At 55.3% G+C, this 13,798-nt stretch overlaps 1 long non-coding RNA gene across 2 annotated transcripts in view; it reads left to right on the top strand.

The window, feature by feature from the left end:
* LOC120380899 overlaps nucleotides 1-1,631 on the top strand; it is a 68,141-nt gene extending 66,510 nt beyond the window's left edge. For both annotated transcript variants that reach the window (XR_005587873.1, XR_005587874.1), the window contains exon 3: nucleotides 981-1,631. This is a non-coding gene — a long non-coding RNA (uncharacterized LOC120380899). The remainder of the gene's footprint in view (nucleotides 1-980) is intronic.
* Nucleotides 1,632-13,798: the final 12,167 nt, after the last annotated feature.

The raw sequence follows: 13,798 nt of genomic DNA, 5'->3' as shown, positions 1-13,798 counted from the left end.
TTTCTTCCGGGTTCCAGGGCCTAGCTGTAAATGTCAGTGACCATCAATGCACATATTGTTTGTTGGGGTGTGTGTGCCTGGTGAAATAAGGGTGACCAGCCAGCAAGTGTGAAAAATCGGGACAGGCGGTGGGGGGTAATAGGAACCTATATAAGAAAAAGAACCCCAAATTGGTACTGACCCTATAAAATCAGGTCATCTGGTCACCCTAGGTGAAATTGGCATTTATCGCCCTTTCCTGATAAAAATGCTTGGGGGAATCTTGCACACTGTGAATGCAGAAGATATAGGATCCTCTATGGACAGTGCTCGTCTCCCATTCCCGTAAGGCCAGCTGCTGGGAGAGGCTGTGAATGGAGTCACTTTCAGCCCCCCATAGGGGCTCATTCCCTGATGTGCTCTCTGCTGGGACAGGCTTGAGAGTGGAGTAGCTGGGAGCTGCTCACACCACCATCCCCTCCAGTGCTACCCGCTGGCTGAGGCAGGGATTGGAGGAGCCGTGAGTTGCTCCCCTAGCTCTGGGTTTTCCATTAATCACATAAATCGTCCTAGCGAAAAAACAGCTTTTGCTAAGATAAAGCTCTCTGAATGCTAGGTTGGAGCATGGCTGAGCCAGAGCATTTCCTCTCACCCCAGGAGGAAGGTGTGTGCCGGCAGTGGAAAAATGAAGTTTTTTTCCCCTAAAGTGGAAAGAGATCTGAGCAGCAAAAGCCTCTGAATTCACCTGGGGTTCAGCAATTCTGCTCCTCCCAGACCCTCTGCAAACCAGCGGCCCAGCAGAGAAGAAACCCTCCAGCTGGGGTTAGCCAAAGCCTGCCACAGCCCTGAGAGATCAGAACAGCCCCTTAGACACACAGGGAGTGTTTGCCCATAGCTGGCTTCCTGAGCCAATGAGTTATTGCTGGGAGATTTCCTTTCCTGTCTGCTCCTCTTTGGTGGAGCTATTCACTCTTGTCTCACTCTCCCTTTCTATTTCCCAGCGCCACCCCGGTGTCCCTCCTCTCGTTCTCCGCCTGCAAGCACAGCACTCCAGAGAGTGAAGGCAGGAGGGGAAGTTAGCCAAATAAAGCAGGCAGAAGGCTTCCTGTGCTTCCCTTCCTCAGAGGCCTGATGCTGAGCGGAGATCGCCATTGCCTGGGATGCCATGAGCTCTGCAGGTCAAAGCAGGAAGGCAGCTTAAACAAACAGAGTGGGAACCTGCTCCCCAAACAGAGAGAATCGTTTATTTACACAGACGGGTCTTGAAACCAACAAGTGTCCTGTTGCATTTATTAAAGGAGAACCCTCCAATTACTCCTGAATTCCCTCACCAAAGGCTCCTTAGCAAAGCAAGTGCGATGTACGGACCCCCTTAAATGGAGCAGAGTGTCCCGGTGCGGGTCCTTTAGCGAGAGGGGCAGCGTGGCTAGAGCAGGTTAGAGACACAAATGAAATGATGCAGAAACCGCCTCAAGTTTTGTTTTTTGGTTGGTTGGTTTTCTCAGCTGGAAACTCCACGCTGTGATTTTAGAGCAAAAGGGTCTCCGTCCCCAGGAGCGTGGAGGCGCCCGTCTGCCAGCCTGCGACGCTGTCCCAGGAGGTGTGCGTCCTGTATTTGAGATGTCACATAGCGGTTGCTGAGCGCCTCTGACCACTACGCCATACTGCTCATCCACATGGGCAGTGATGATTCTGTCAGGTCTGACCTTGAGCAGATCAGCAGTGACTCCAGGGCTCTGGGAATGAGGGTGATGGGACCAGGGGCTCAGGTTCTGTTCTCATGCATCCTTCGGGTGGAGGGTAAGGGCCAGGCAGGGATGGGCATCCTGGTAAAGGTCTGCTGCAGACCATCAAATCAGGAAGTGAAGGTGGATGAGGCTTTTCTAGAGAAAGTAACAGAAATATCCAAAACACAAGCCCAGGGCGGGGGCTTTAACTACCCAGACATCTGCTGGAAGAGTAATATGGCAAGACACACAATGCCCCATAGCTCTTGGAATGCACTGGGGGAGGTAGTGACATGGGGAACAGCCATCTGAGATTTGATTCTGACCAACGGGGAGGAACTGGTTGAGAACCTGAAGAAGGAAGACAACCTTGGTGAAAGCCGTCATTAAATGATAGATTTCAAGATTTTAAGAAAAGGAAGGAGTGAGGGCAGCAAAATAAGGACAACAGACGTCAACAGGCTCGGAGAACGGGTAGATAAGGTCCCATGGGACGAAAACCTAAGGGAAAAAGGAGTTCAGGTGTGCTGGTGGTTTCTCAAGACGGCAATATTAGAGGCACAACTGGAAAGTATTCCGATGCGAAGGAAAGATAGGAAGAATAGTGAGGCCAATATGGCTCCATCAGGAGCTCTTTAATGACTTGAAAACCAAAAAGGAATCCTACAAAAAGTGAAAACATGGACACATTGCTAAGGAGGCGTAATTAGGGACAAAATCAGAAAGGCTAAGGCACAAAATGAGTTGCACCTAGCAAGGGACATAAAAGGAAATAAGAAGAGGTTCTTTATACACATTAGGAGCTACAGAAAGACAAAGGAAACTGTAGGTCGTCTACTTAGCAGGGAAGGAGAGCTAATAATGGGTGACATCAAGAAACCTGAGGTGTTTAATGCCTATTTTATTTCAGTCTTCATTAAAAAGGTTAATGGTGATCAGAGACTCAACACAATTAATGTTAACAAGAAGCGGGAAGGAACATGAGCCAAAATAGGGAAAGAACAGGCTAAAGAACATTTAGCTAAGTTAGATTATTCAAGTCGGCAGAGCCTGGTGAAATTCATCATAGGGTACTTAAGGAACTAGCTGAAGCAATCTTGGAACTGTTAGCGATTATCTTCGAGAACTCCAGGAGGACGGGTGAGGTCCCACAGGACTGGAGAAGGGCAAACATAGGCTAGATCTACACTGGGGGTGGGGGAGTCGACCTAAGATATGCAACTTCAGCTACATGAATATCTTAGGTTGATTTACCTGGCCATGAGGACGGCGGCGAGTCGCCCGCTGCTGCTCCCCCATCGACTCCGCTTCCGCCTCTCGCCGCGGTGGAGTTCCGGAGTCGACGGCAGAGCTATTGGGGATTGATTTTATTGTGTCTACACTAGACATGATAAATCGATCCCCAATAGATGGATCAGTACCCACCGATCCAGCGGGTAGTGTAGACATACCCATAGTTCCTACATTTAAAAAGGGGAACAAAGAGGACCAGGGGAATTATAGACCAGTCAGCCTAAGTTCAACACTTGGAAAGATACTGGACCAAATTATTAAACTATCACTTTGTAAGCATCCAGAGGATAATAAGGTTATAAAGAATAACCAGCACGGGGAGGGGGATGGACGTGTCAAGGACAAATCACGCCAAACCAACCTAATTTCCTTCTTTGATAAGGTTACTAGAGGATGAGGGGAACGGGAAGCAGTAGCCGTGATATATCTTGATTTTAGTCAGGCTTTCGATACAGCCCCACATGCCATTCTCACAAACAAACCAGGGAGATGTGGTCTAGATTAAATTACTATAAGGTGGGTGCACAACTGGTTGAAAGGTTGTACTCAAAAAGTAGTTATCAGTGGTTCACTGTCAGACTGGGAGGGCACATCTAATGGTGTCCCGCAGGCAACAGCGAGCAGGGTCCTCTTTGTGACTGGACTTCTCCAGGAAGGAGGTGCTCACCGAGCCACTGGGTGCTGCTGCTGTGGGGCTCACCTTACTCCCGGCTTTGGTGTGTGTCCGGTGGAAAGGGGCGGCTGTTGTCACAGGCTGAGCTGGGGCACCCCTCTGTCTCTCTGCAGAGCAGAGATGGGATCTTTCCAGGGTAGGGGGGGTTGCAGCAGGGATGTTTTCCTATTCCATTTGTCTGCCTGCTCGTAGCCCATAAACTGAAGTGGAATTCACACTGTAGGTCGGAGGGGTCCCAGCAGCCTTGAGATCAGCATCACTGGGCAGAAAGGGGTGTCTGGGCGGTGACCACACAGGCAGAATGGGGAGTTACACAGACTATCTTTGGAGCTGGGTGTAGCATGGGTCACTGCTCCTGCTATCCTGTCCACACTACGGCTGGAACTCGACTGGGACAGTCCCCATTAGCTTTCATGGGGTTACTCTAGATTTGTCTCTGTGTCACTGAGAGCAGAATCTGGCTCATTGTGTTTAAACAGAACCAGACCCCAGCAGAATGGTTTCCAGAGATGCCCCCGTGGTGTTAGCCACGTTTCCTTTCCCTCCCCACGAGGACGTACAATCCCCTGCACCCAGGGGCAGCTGGGACTGCACCTTTTTTCTAGGACGAGAAACGTGCCACCAAGCTGAGCCCTTCTATTTCCCTGGAGCCGAGCTGCTTGCCCTGCTTTGGAAGCACTTCATGATGCATCATTAAAATGTCTCGAGACACCAGTCACCGCTTCCTGTTCCTTGGTATTTGGTGCTGCCTGGGGCTGACGACAGGGAGGGAGGCTGCGTTGAACTAGGCCCGTCACACACACACACACGTATATAACAGGAAGATGGTCCCTGCCTCAGACAGCTTCCAATCTAAGTAATGACTCTGACGTAAATTAGGGCCCTGCCTGTCCCTCCCCATGGGTGCAGCACCCTGTCCTAGGTGACTGAGTAGATGCTGCCAGGACTCCCAGTCTGTCCCTTGCCGCCCCTGTAATGCAGTAACCCCCAAAGGCCGCCATCATCCGGCTAGTGCGTCTTCCAACCGCAGCATGGCCAGAGACGGCTTGTTAGCAATTCGGCTTCCCCACAGTCTCTCTGAGAAGGGAGCCTTCCGGGGCGGGTGGGGGGAGCCTCTGCCTGTCAGACCACACTGTGCCCACTGCCAAGTGAAACCTCATTGCAAGTAGCCCAGCTCCCTCCCTCCCCTTCGGCCTGTGACAGGTTTGCCGCTGAGGGAGGCGGGGGGCAGCAGCCATTTGGCTGTCCCGCCCCTGAGAGAGGCCTGTTCAGAGGTGCACACGGGGCAGGTGTGAATTCCTCAGGGCTCGCCACTGTAGCTGGCCAAGGACTGTCTGGGGGAGAGAGAGGGCAGGGAGGGGCTTTACAGCAGCGGGACCGGTGCAGGAGAATTCGCTCCCCAGAGCAGCTCCCTGGCTCAGTCTGAGCTGGAAGTAAATCTCCTGCATGCTGGAGCTAGTCACCTCAGTTCGTAAGGGACCCACAGACTCCCCCTGGTCCCGCAGCAAATTACTCCCGGCAGGAGCCCCTGAAACATTCGTATGTTGCGCTTTTTCTTTAGGCTCCCAGAGCCGGAACTGAGCCAACAGCAACGATACTAATGACAGGCAGGCACGCGCCTGGCAGGGCCTGCTGATGGCCACAGGGACTGGTGGGTGGCTAGAGAGGACAGACAGATGGACATTTGGGGTCGTTGCATGGCCCCAGCCCTTGGACATGGCAGATAGACACAGTTCAAAGGAGAGACGGGTAGGCCCACAGGTATGACAGACAGACAGACACCCATAGTGATAGTGATTACTATGGTGAGCATCATGCAGCCCTGAGCAGGTGGCCAATGGCAGGGGGGGGATGGGAGGTTCCATCCCCATCAGTATGTGTCTCTGCCCATCCCTCTAACGAAGCACCTGGCTTTGCCTCCTCAGACTGGAGCAGGCTCTGGCGTGTGTGGCAGAGTCACTGAGCCCTGTGGGGGCGAGTTCGCGATCAGAGGGAGCTGGGGCCTCACAGAGCAGTAGGCGCGTTTACCTGCTGGAGGTGACGGTTCCAAACCCAGGTGCTGAGGCCTGTGGGTCAGAAAACGTGTCCCAGTCCCATGCCTGCAGTTGGCTCCTCATCTGCTCTGGGGAGATGCACAAACCCACTGAGAGCAGGCGAGCCCTCCTGGGCCTCCATCTCACAAATGTGCCCCCGGACTTGCCCGTGGCCACCAAGACTGTGGATATCAGACCCCACAAGGGGCTGGTTCCCGTTGCTGTGCTCACAGCACTGGACTGTATCTCCCGGCAGAGAGTAACGCGTCACCCGAGGAGACAGTCTGCCAACAGACACACCATCCACTGCTGGCTCCTTTGGCTAGGAAGCAGGTGGAAGTCTCCCCATCAGGCTGTCCCAGGACTCCACTCAGCCCGTTGTCTCAGCCCATCCTCCCTCTTTCCAGCCACAGGTCATGGCTTTTCTCTCCCTCTTCCCCCCTCTTGGTTTTCTAAGGGGCTCTTACACGTTGGCCCCCTGCTGGGGTGTGACTCGGCTGAGCTGAAGAGCACTGATCCTCCTGACAGCAGGCAAGACGGATAGGCAGGGGCTGTGTATTCAGGTGCAGCTGTTCCCGAGCACATGGACAGCAGCTGAAGGAAAACAGGCCGGGAGAGAGGGAGGGACAGGGAGAGAGAGAGATTCGCTTTGTCCCTATGAACACCTCCAAGCCGGCCTGCGTGAAGCACGTGGTGTCTCCCATCCCGTCCTCCCATCTAGGTAGCACCATGGTGCACGAGGATTGCTCACAGGCTGGGCAGCAGTCCCTGCAGGCTTTGCACAAGGCCTGGCTCTTTCACCAGGAGGAGAGTGTAAGGGTGAAGGGAGCCTGCAGCTTGCTGTGAAGTGAGAGCCAGTGCACGTTTGAGTCCATATCCGTGCGGGGAGAGATGGATTTAGATGAGTGCGCCGAAGCGGACACGTGTGCTTGTACATCCATCCATCCTCACGCATCCTGCGTGTTTGCACATGCATGCATTCTCTGTGTGCATGCATCTATTGTGCACATCTATTCGCCTGTGCACGCACGCATCTCTGGATACACGGCTCGAGGCACTGGTGTGGGTCCAGCCATAAGGGACCTTTACTCTGGCTCTGTTCATGTTTTTGCTGGGCTTTGCCGAGCAATCAGCACAAGGCAATACCCAAGCCCACTGCAAAGGGAAGGTCACTGGAGTCGAAGCAAAAAGGCTTGCACGGCTGAGCTTTGCTCCTGCTTGGAGAGAGTCTTTCTCCTGGTCGGGGGACGGGAACTCACAGACCCAAAGCGCTCCAAGTCTGTGGCACTGCCTGTTACTCAGAGAGCAGAGAGCTGCTGCGGGGAACTGGAGAGCAACAAAATCGATTTCCATGGAGAGGCCAGAAGGACTGAGGTCAGTCAGTGCCCTAAAGGTTCAATACAGAACCATTCAGCCAGTTCTCCACAAACAGCCCCGGAGCAGCAGTCACAGGCCTGTGGTACAATTTGTGTTGCCATCAATTTTCCTACAGCTGGCAACACCTGGAAATGGTCATTTTTGGCAGCCATCCTGCCTTGTAAATCATAACCCCGACCGGCGCTCAGGGACACTCCTATGCAGAGAGGTTTATGGGTGATGCTTCCTCAGAACCTTCTGCTTCACCCTTGGGGGACTCTGAGGCACCTGCCAGCCAAGCACCTGCCACGCAGTGCTACTGGGCTGGCAGGGTTGTCACTTGCAGAGAGTTCCTCGGTTGCCTAAGAACAGGGATACGAGTGCTGCTAGCACAGGCAATGGCTAATAGCTCAGGGATGCAGGTACTAACAGCCTGAAGCCCCAGCTTTGATGATAACCCCTCGGCCCTGCTGTGGTGCTGGGAGTCTCTGGAGCAGTGACATTTCCAGGGATACAGCCTAGAAACCCCCCCTCCTCCCTCAGCTCAGCCATGGCATGTGACCCCGGCCCCACAGACGAAGCTGGGCTGCTGAATCGGCCATTGCAGCTTTGCATTCTGCTACTCAGCTAGGCAGTGTCTGTGGAGGGGCGGCGCCCTGCCCATCAGCGTGGGCTGCCCCATTCTCTGAGCCGGGCACGTCAGCTGGACCTGTGCCCGGCAGCTCTCTGACCAGAGCTTAGCAGGGTTTACAAGGCACATTTCCCTGCCCCATTTCTGCCTTTGTCCTGGACATTGGCCCAAGCTTTATTGATTCCTGACTCTTTCCCGTCAGATCTGAGTTCCCAGCTAACGCTCCTGGGGGGCAGCGAAGGATTATGGGAAAGCACGCGCTCAGGAGATGGCAGCAGTGCAAGCTGGGATTGCAAGAGTCCCTCAGTGCTCTCCAGGGCTCAGAAGCACCTGGTTCAATAGCCTTTAACCCCCAGCCCCCGCCCGCTGCCCTGGCCTTTGCAGGAATCCTCGCTTCATAAATCGGAACTAATTGCTCCCTGTTTGTTTTTGCTGCGCTGGCCTGACCTGAGCTGGAGTTGATTTGCCGGACCGTGGTCAGATGCAATCTGGGGAGCAGGAGGGCTCTCTCTCATGTAGGCACAGGGCAAGGGGTGTGGGGCTGGGGGACAGCAGGAGAAAGCAAAGCCTCATTAATGCCACAAACAGCACAACCTGCGAAAGCCAAACTGCCTGGGGAAGGCTTTTGCAGCCTCAGCGCAAAGGTCGGAACTCTCCTTCCATGGCAGGCAAGAGGGACCACCAGGATGAGAGACAAACCCAGGGGGAGACAGAGGAGAAATCAACGGACCTGCAACCTTAAAGCACCCGCTGGCCTTTTCGGGTGCTCTTGGTCTGAGCCCTGAGAAGCAGTGAGGAAGAGGACTGGATTGACCTTAGAAATGTGCAGTGGTCCATGTACTCTAATAATAACCCCGAGTTTTTCATCAGTTGATCAGTACCATTACCCCCATTTTACTGATGAGGAAACTGAGGTACCAGGCAGTGAAGTGACTTGTCCAAGGTCACCCTGTGGATGAACTGGGAACAGACCCCAGGTCTCCTGAATACCAGGCTAGTGCTTTCTCTGCTAGGCCACACTCCTCCTCCGATACAAGTGGGATTTGGGGCACGGCTGCAAGGTGTGGTGCTCAGTCCGCCAAAGAAAGCTCTCAGGAGCTGAGGAAATCAAGCAGGTCTGTGGTCCTCAAAGCAGCCAGCTGTATGCAGCACAGCATCAGGCTCCAGATAGCTGGGCAGGTCCGTGGATTAGTGCAGGGAGCCGGTCCATTCTGCTGTGGGGGGAAGCTTGCATGCCCTGGTAGGGGAGCAGAGCTAGAATATGCACTTGGCTGCTATTCGTCCCCTTAACTTGCCCTGTGCCAGACTGTGAGCCCCAAGGCAGCCCACATTACGAGGCCAGAGAGACAATAAAATCAAGCAAGTGCCTGGCACGTCTATTTCTTCAGCATTAAGTAACTGCAGAGTCACCATCCACCCTGATCTCACACTGCACTTTCCAGAACAGACTCCTCTACAAACAGGGGGCAGAGATCTACTTCACCTACAAATGGCAGGCAGCCACCTCTGAGGCGAAGCAAGGCCGCTGTTAGACACACGGCAATGCTGTGCAGTGCTTCAGGAGGGGTGAAGAAAGTCCCAGATCCCCCTGAATGTGCCGGAGAAATGGGGGAAAGGAAACGAGCTGGACAGTCGCTTCTCCTGCCACCAGCTTGTTAACAGCCCTCAGTGCTCAGGGCTGGAGCTTTCTGTCTCATCTAAAGCACCTTCAGTAGCCCAATGCCTCCAACCCTCACCTGATCCAGAGGGGAGGACGTCTTCCGCCCACAGGCTGGCGAGCGCCACTTCCAGCCGCGCTGCCGTCTCCCAGCCAAGGGATGACCCTGCACCAGCCTTCTTACCCTGGCATGTGCCTCCCACGCGGTAGCGTGGCTGCATCACCCTGACACTGAGGAGAGGGCAGCCCCAGAAGTACCAACAGCTGCCTTGAGTCTCAGCAGGCTTCAGAAATGGACATGGTACCTGCTCACCATCGAGTGACCTCCCCACGCGTGTCTTCCGCCTGTGACCTGCACATTGGGAGGTCTCCTAACCCTCCGCTGGGCCCTTCCCAGAGCTGCTGGGTTTCATTTTGGTTGCGTTGCGGAAGCAGCTTGGAGGCCCAGTCACGGACCAGGGCTGAATTGTGTCAGGTGCTGTACAAACTCAGAAGAGACCGATGGTCTCTGCTCCGAAAAGCTCACAACCTAAGTACCAGACAAGAGACCACAGCTGGCTACCGCCAGACGGAGGGGGGGGCACAGAGACGCAATAGAGCAATACTGGCTGGGCAGTGCTCTCAGCCAAGACATCCCTCCCCCCACCCCCCGTTAAAGATGCTGCACTAGAAGCAGCAGTCTGTTATTCTGCCCCTGTGCCTGGTCCGTTCTAGGACAGGATGTGCCTCCCCGCTTCTGACTCCCACTGGCCTCAGGACGGACAATGAGATCTCCCTGTCTGACTCACACAGGGGGCTGGTTTGTTTCACTCTGAGGGGAGGCTGAGATGAGCTAATCATCCCTTACACGGCCGGGGAAATGGCCTTGTGTTCAGAACGGTTTAAAACAACGTCCGTCCAGCCGGGCTCCAAGGTGAGCACGCGCCAGTTGTGTTTGCCAGAACAATAACCCCAGCGCATGCACGGCAGCCAAACAAGTGGAGCTCAGGCGGTTTTGGCAGATGATTTTGCAGCGTGATCCTTGACCTCTGATACCCTGGCAGAGGAGTGTCAGACTACAAAACCCAGGATCCAGTGGGGCTCAGGCATGGAAGTGGGTGTGGGAGGAAAGGTGGCCATGCTCTACGCATCAGAGCAGACTGGGTTATTACAACACGCAGGATGGTAACCATTAACTTCACTGGGAGCGGAGATCAGCCCCTGCTAAGCACCTTTGAAAATTCCTCCTGGATCCTGGTGAATGGGGTCCTGTTACATTAGCCAGAGGAGCTTCTGAAGGACAGTGGCTAAGATTTTGAAAACTGCCCCATGACTTGGGCTGTCTCCATTTTTGGGGGCCCAACTGGAGACTCCTTAAAGGAGCCTGATTGTCAGAAAGTGGTGAGCACCCGTCTTTGGAGAACCAGGTCCCTCTAAGGTATCTGATGTTGGGCACCCAGAATGACTAGTCAGCTTTGGAGATCTTGGCCAGTGTCTGCTGCTTCATTTCCCCCGAGAAGGAGTCAGGCCCTGTGGAACTTCAGGCAGACAAGGTCACTGGAGGGCAGTCAGGGAACCTGGTTTCTATTTCTGGCTCTGCCACTCACTTGCTTGTGACCTTGGGCGAATCCCTTCCTTTCTCTGTGCCTCTGTTTCACACGCCCCCTCTCCCTCCCTCTTCGCCGCTCTTGTCTATTCAGGCTTCGATCAAGTTGGGTGGGGGCAGCCTCTCACCCGCTATATGCCCTGCCTGCCGCAGTGGGGCCCTGATCTTGGTTGGGGCCTTTCAGGGTACGTCTACACAGCTATTAAAATCCACAGCTGGCCCATGCCAGCCGACTCGGGCTCGTGTGGCTCAGGCTGCCCGGCTGTTTCATTGCTGTGTAGCCATCTGGGCTCGGGCCCAGCTCTAGGACTCTGGGAGGTTGGAGGATCCAAGAGCTTGGGCTGCAGCCTGGGCAGAACGTTTACACTGCACTGAAACAGCCCCTTAGCCCGAGACCTGCGCGTGTGAGTCAGCTGGCACGGCCCAGCCGCGGGTGGCTAATTGCAGTGTAGACACACCCTGAGTGCTACTGAACTAATGAATAATAATGACCCTGGGACACCAAAGAGTTAGAGATTGCTGAACAACAAGGCGGAACCTGAGCTTGGGTGCTCTGCGGAACTCCAGGTTTTAATTCAGATCCTATAAAAACAAATAAGAAATGAATAAAGAGACACAGAAACCAACAGGCTAGAAATTAAGCGTATGCTGATGCACGGCCTGTGATCTGGTTGACTACCAATGTGTTCCAAGTGGCAGCTTCTGTGCATCGATACAGAGCTACGCCGAGGGCAATTCTGCAGTCTGCTGGCACCAGAATTGCCTTTGAATGCCTCCGAGAATGTTATTTTGACTCCGATTTCACAATAAGCCTGTTGGGCAAAGGGCAGCCAGGTTTTCTCTGTTTTCACTGAAGGGCCCCAGTGCAAAGCCTTGCCTCATTCCTGTGTTTGGAGAAGATGCACCGTGATCAAAGCCACCAGCCGGAGACATCCGTGAGTCACGTCACTCAACAGCTGCCTTTGGCTGGCTGTGGGGACGTCGCTGGAAGGCCGGGGGGGCACTTCCAGGCTCAACGGTGGGGCTCCGAGGGACGGCTCCCTTCAGAGAGATGCTGCGTGTCACCGGGCGCAGCTCAGCCATGCTGGTTCCCCCTTAGCGTCTCCCTGTTCCCAAGGTTCTCAGCCTGAGGAGACGCAGGCACTCACGTCTCACAGGAGGGGTGCGGGGCAGCTGGAGAGATCCCTTTAGAGGCTGAGCCAACGCACAAGCAGCTCACCCGCAGGTGGGACATGGGTTGGGGTTTCGATCTGGTGCAATTCTCAGTTCTCAAGCTTTGCCATAGCACGGCTGCTCCAAGCATTCCTGTGGCAATTCACACCCTAAAGTGTGGTCCCCAGGAAAGGCACTGGCCTGTGCTGTGTCTGTGCAGTGTCCACACTGATGGGGGTGGGGCGGGGGTGAGTGTCTCAGGCCCCTCGGTGGCTGATGCAGGACGTGGCTGCTGCTGAGGGAGAGGAGAGGGGATCTGATGGGATTTGCTGAAGGCTTCTTATTCCCCAGCTTCGCAGACTGCCTGGCTTGACCTGCTGAGCCAAACCCACCTCCTTGTTCTATGCTGACATGGGAGGGCCCCTTGGAGGGCCATGGGATCCCCTTCTAGAGAGGGACCCCTCGGCCCTGGACTGCTGTGGAGCAGGTGGGAGGCCACCTCTTGTCTCTCCCGGGGTGTGATGGGAGAAATAGCCTCTCCTTCCTCCTTCCTCCAGCAGGAGACCGGGATGGGACAGTCTCTCTCAAAGCCCCCTTCCCCAGGATCGTAGCTGCAAAAACTGGGAGGGGCCTTTTCGATGCTGATGGGGGCAGAGGGTGATCAGCCTGGGCCGGGGCAGTCGCTCACCCCTCCTGCCCTGGGCCAGGGAGGGGGCCTGAAGCGCTGAGGTGGGTGAACGCCCCCCGTATTACAGGTGGGGAAACTGAGGCACAGAGTGGGGAAGTGACCAGGTCCAAGGCCCCAGGGTTGTCAGTGGCAGAACCAGCCTGGAATTCTGGCTCCCGGCCTGTGCTCAGGCCCCGAGAGGAGAAGGCGCCATTCGGGAGCCAGGCTGCTGGAGCACGGAGAGGCCCTTATGTGGGCTGCACTCGCTGCAGGCGGGGGCGGATCCGGCACACCCCACACAAGTCGTCCCAGACATGGTGTGTGAGGCAGGGCAAGAACTGGCCCCCGAATGAGGTAGGGGGTTTTGTGGGGGCCAGGCTGGGGTTCGTGGGGTGGAAAGCCAAGGGGCACAGAGCCTCTCTCCGGGGGACATGCTAGATTAGGGCCCCTCCGCTCAGGGGCTGTTTATCTTGGAGGTGATACTTAAGTGTAAGTAAATAAACAGAATGCAGATGGCACGGAGGGCCCGGCTGGCAATTCCCTGCTCTCGGGGGTTCCTGTTGGGAAAACACGGCTGCCAGCCGAGGCAAATGGATTCCAGACCCGCCAGGGCCACATGTGGCCACCAGGATGCTGCCGGCCTGACCTCGCTGAACCTTGCTAAAGCAGCATCGTCCTTCACACGAGGGGGTCGAGGAGGGGTCCGTTCGCTCCCCCTTCCCAGGCCCGGTGGCCTGCTTTACAAGCCTGGCCTTGAGGTCTCCCACTCCCACCCCGTCGATGGGCAGGGAGAGATATTAACCCCCCAGCAGGGGGAGGGGGCTCTCCGCCAGGGTCCTGCCGCTTTCACGCACTGTCACTCTGAGCAATGGAAACGCTGCGTGCTTGCGAGCTGAGGGCGGCGGGGGAGGGCGAGGCTGAAAGGGGCTGGATTTGTCCCTTTGGACAAGAGCTCCCAGCTCCAGCACAGGGGCTGGTGCTCCAACTGGGATCTAGGCTCTCCCTGCCCAGCTGCTGAGCTTGGGGGCCCTGCCCGTCTCCTGTG

The sequence above is a fragment of the Mauremys reevesii genome, linkage group 13 (assembly GCF_016161935.1).
Source record: "Mauremys reevesii isolate NIE-2019 linkage group 13, ASM1616193v1, whole genome shotgun sequence".
NCBI classification, from domain to species: Eukaryota; Metazoa; Chordata; order Testudines; family Geoemydidae; genus Mauremys; species Mauremys reevesii.
This window is presented reverse-complemented; position numbering and strand designations above follow the sequence as displayed.